Source organism: Etheostoma cragini, chromosome 4 (genome assembly GCF_013103735.1).
Source record: "Etheostoma cragini isolate CJK2018 chromosome 4, CSU_Ecrag_1.0, whole genome shotgun sequence".
Lineage (NCBI taxonomy): Eukaryota > Metazoa > Chordata > Actinopteri > Perciformes > Percidae > Etheostoma > Etheostoma cragini.
In genome coordinates, this window is record NC_048410.1 from 25913999 (window position 1) to 25918768 (window position 4770).

A 4770-nucleotide genomic window follows, 5' to 3' on the forward strand; every position below is an offset into this window, starting at 1 on the left:
CCCCCCCCCCCCGACCCAAGAGCGATTTCCGCGTGTGGTAAATTGTGTTAAGTTTCCCTTGCCGCCACACTAAATGCTTTCTCTTGTGGGGGAAACTGTTAGGTCTGGTAATGATAGATTGTAGTCTAAACAGTGTCCTGAAATAACTTATGTTATGATTTGAAACTATAAATGAAATCTATTTGAGTTGAATTAAATATTTTCAAAGGTTGCCCATTTTGAACAATATTCCCTTTATGTTTCCCCTCCTATGATCATTTGTCATCTCCCTTACACCTCTCTCTCATTTGGGTTGCCCAACAGTCAGATAGCTCCAGGTCGGTCTGTGAGGTAAGTTTTACCTACAGCTGAACTCTGCACCACCTCCTGTTGTAGCCAGCAGCACCAGCAGTGCTCTCTTATCCATCCACTAAACAAACAGTGAATTCCAGGTTCATGCCCTGAGGTTGTGTTACTTCCATTCCACAAAGCTCTAATGTGTTTTCACATGGAGCTTCTAAGAGAAAAAGGGATTATTTATTCCTTTGTTGCTGCTCATATCTAGGAAAGGATCATGTAGCTGGTTGTCAAAAACATTTAGCTGCTTACAAATTTACATAATTTTACATTGATGGTAAATTCTTCCTGCTGAAATATTTTCTAATTTGGTTCAGTCTTTTGCTGTTTTACAGATCTTCAAATATATCCTCCCAGCTGTGTTTCAAATCAAATGTTTTGAACCAATGTTGTTTTACAATATGGATTCACCCGGTGTAGAGGAGAAATTGAAGTCATATGAGAAATAAGGTTTAAATCTCTTAAGTATTTCTTCATAACTATAAACATATGTATATATTTTTTCAATCATATTTATTTACAGTTTTTTCTCTCAAAACTCAGTAAATCTGCTTTATCAGGAAACCTGTAATGTCAACACAGTAAAAATGGACCTACTTTAAAAGTTGGTTCACTGCTGGTAACAAGTTAGCATCAAACACAACAAAGGCTGTCAATGGAATGGTATTTAGAGCTAAGGTTAGCAATCAAACAATCATAGAAAGCTCCAATTTGTTTGAAATGACTGTAAGCTTAGCTACAAGCTTGCATTCAAACACAAAAAAGGCAATTTGACAGGTGGAGAAAAAAAGACACTTGTGCTTTGCAGGCCCCTACCACAATTAAATATATAGCTGTTTGGAAAAACGCACACAAGCAGGTTTTACTAGTGAGGACAGGGACCTCACAAATTCTTGAGGTGTGCACTAAGTTGACAGTAAAAACACATCATGTATCTATGCAGGACTCCCACACACGGACAGCCCAGTGTAGAGTGGTCATGCATCCCAACGGATCTGTCACCAGATGCTTAGTATGTCTCAGAGTTGCTGACGGCTTTGGCCTGCTCTTTGTCTGACGGCTGAACAACAGAACAGATTCACATTCCCCGCATCCACAGGCAGCATTTGCACCGGTTTGTGTGAGAATACTTTATGATGACCAGTTGACACACATTTTGTCCTCAATTTGTCACCCACTGAATGTCTGAACATGCCTTTTGTAATAACAAATATTACAATATAAGATATTTTTCCTCTCAGGCAGACCCCACGCTTCATCATTATGAAGTGCTGTCTAATACTTGGCTTTGGAAAATTTATCAGCAATAAATCCATTTGCAAAAGACAACACTCATTCCTGTTCTGACTTGTTAGTCAAGGCAGCAACAACTCACTAGAAACAAAGAGGAATGCCAAGCTGAGAAGAAGATAGAGATAGACAGATAGAGAGGGAGGAAGGGAAGAGTGTTGGTACTCAGAATACAACTTGTACTACTGTAAGATTGTGATGTATCTATGTTCATCATTTTTTTTTAGAAAATATAACATTGTATCTTTATTGTATACAGTACAATACATCTCATACAGATTTGGTACTGTGGAATGCTATTGTAACTGATAGAGTTTATGGCAAATATGTTAAAATACAACTCAAGTTCAAATAAATTGGAATTATCCTTTAGGACAAAGATATCTGCAGCTTAAATAATGACTATAAAGTACTTTCAAAGTAAAAAAACAAACAAACATGGGAACAGCTATCCAGTTACCTTATTGGACAACAAGGTAACTAGAACCAGCATTTCTCCTAATTTCAAAATATGTTTGGAAATGTTTTAACCCAAATTGTGTATGTCATGAATGGACATGCATTTTAGACATTGGAAATGCATTCTATCTCAAGAGGAGTGAGGCCATTGACAAATTGACATCTACACATACACATTAAACATACCATCTAAATAGATTGTATGTCCTCTACATTAACAGATCTCATTTTAACATGTTTTGTATGTCTTGTAATATATCCCCGTAAACACCTTTTTCAGTCATTTTCAGAGCTTTTTGTTTTAGACCTATAAACAATTATAAATCTCTTTGAAGTTCCTGTTTTATAATTTAAATGCCCAAAATGCATTCTGGGACTAGGAGAAATCCTGCTTGCCATTGCTTACTGGTTTCCTGGTGAATGTGAATGTGTAAAACCCTGCAAGCATGATTCACTGTATCCAGTGGAGTCTGGTACAGGTACAAGTAGCTTTAATTGAGGCATAAAGTAATGGTGTGTGTGTGTGTTTGTGTGTGTGTGTGTGTGTATGTGTGTCACAGCAGTAGGATGAAGCAGACTGCATGCCACACAGAGAGACAGCACAGGGATCCGTCATCAGAACCATTATCCGTTGTTGTAGCCAGACGCACCTACGTCAGGCGATGAAAGTTCAGGTTAAAGAGCACTCAGCTTACAAAAGCTCACTGTCTACTCAAAAACCCAAATTCATTTTGCTTGATAGGATGGAAATGTTTGCATCTATTAGCCTACACGTGTACAACCTTTTTAGAAGAGAGCATAATAACTAAAAATCAACAATTGCATACATTTGCAGTCTTACTGACTTACTATTATTGACATTAAACGCAAAAGAGTTTTGAACAAAAGGTACAAGTATTATTACTCAACATATAGTATAACTACTGTACTTAAAAATTATTAACCCTAGTCCTTTCTGTTAAAGGCCTCATAAAAATGATTTACTCCATCATTTTTCATATTAAATTTTTACCTGTGTATGTTATTGTTTCCATTTTTAAAAAATGTTTATCAATTATATTTTATTTTTTACATCTGAATGGCACGCTCTCTCAGTTGAACTTAAATCAGTAGTGTGCCAGATTTCTATAGTTCCAAGCAAAAACATGGCTAAAACACATCGTAAACAGGCCTTAAAGCTTCAGTAGGTAACTTTTGTAAAAAATTATTTTTTACATATTTGTTGAAACTGTCACTATGTCCTCACAGCAGAATATGAGACAGATAATCTGTGAAAAAAAACAAGCTCCTGTGGCTTCTCCCTGTGTTCCTACTGCCACTTGCAGAAATACACCGCTCCCGGTCAGAAACAGCCAATCAGAGCCAGGAGGACTGTCTTGCAGTGTCAATCACTCTCGTGTATGCGCTGCTCATACCCCTCCCCCGCACAGCGCACCACCGTTCAAGCTCAAGATTACCCGTGTGTTGCAGCCGTGCTAATCGCGGAGAAACAACTTTTCAGGAAAACTGCCTCGAGTGACACCTGCTCAGAAAACAAAGACGGGCAAACAGAAGAAGAAGACCAATGACGAAAAGTGAGCTGAAAAGAAAGAATTAAACCGAGCCAAAATAAAACGAGGGTCAACATCGGAGCGGCTATTCAGAGGTGGAGGGAGCTACGCCTCCTGAAAGGATTCAACACGGATTCAGAACTAGCCACAATTCTGCTTGACATGTAAGTATCCCTGCTTGATTTGCTTCATTTTTTAAGAACTACACAACTAAGATAGCGATGGTTACAGTATCAATAGTGATAGCGCAAATCTCATTTTACTCTTTATCTTGTTGCTAAGTCTAACAGTTAGCTTGTTAGCTTGTAGCACGGCAGGAATGTTGCCAACTCTTTCACCCTCAGTATAAGCAATATTTTTTTGATACCTACATTTAGTAAGCCAAAGTGTTTTTTTGTCGGTCACAATTAAATGTAGCTATGGGGAAACTACTTTAATTCCGCGCTGTCCCTGTCGACGTTTGGCAAGGCAGAATTCTATTTTTGATTATTTTTTTAAACACGTTTTCTTCCCCCTTAGGATGTAATTGGTAAATCAAATGTCTGACACACATTCTTTATGCTCCTTCAACAGGTCAGACATTGCCCTGGACACAGAGGCACGTGAAGGAATCGTCTTTCAGTCCGAATCAAAATGTTATTTCCGTTATTTCAGTATTTCCTTGTGCAGGAGTACTTGCTGATTTATTTTACCCATATGCAAAATAAAACTCAAGACATATTTCTTCTTCTTTCTAAGATGTTGTTATTCCCTGGCTTCCTCAGTGATTCATCATTCCTACTGAAAGTTTAGTGTTTTAAAATGATCCAAGAGGTAATTCAGTAATCTTCTGTGTAAAGTGCTGCTTTTGTTCTCACAAATGAGCAATTACATAAAAACTAATTTTAAACCCTTTCGTTGAAAAATATTTACAAAACTTTTAATAGAAATATTTTAAATAAGCAATTTTCTTTTACATAAAGTATTCAAAGTTTTAAAAGCACAGCACATAAAAGCTATCTCCTCACAATAAATCCTGTGTATTGTCCATGCGGATGTGGAACGCATCGGTGGCCCTGCTTAATTCAATTCAATTCAATTTTATTTATAGTATCAATTCATAACAAGAGTTATCTCAAGACACTTTACAGATAGA

General features: G+C 37.2%; 1 long non-coding RNA gene across 1 annotated transcript in view; it reads right to left on the reverse strand.

Annotated features, from left to right (window-relative positions):
• LOC117944072 overlaps positions 1-4770 on the reverse strand; it is a 20848-nt gene that overhangs the window by 5174 nt on the left and 10904 nt on the right. The window contains exon 2 of the long non-coding RNA XR_004656492.1: positions 361-366. This is a non-coding gene — a long non-coding RNA (uncharacterized LOC117944072). The remainder of the gene's footprint in view (positions 1-360; positions 367-4770) is intronic.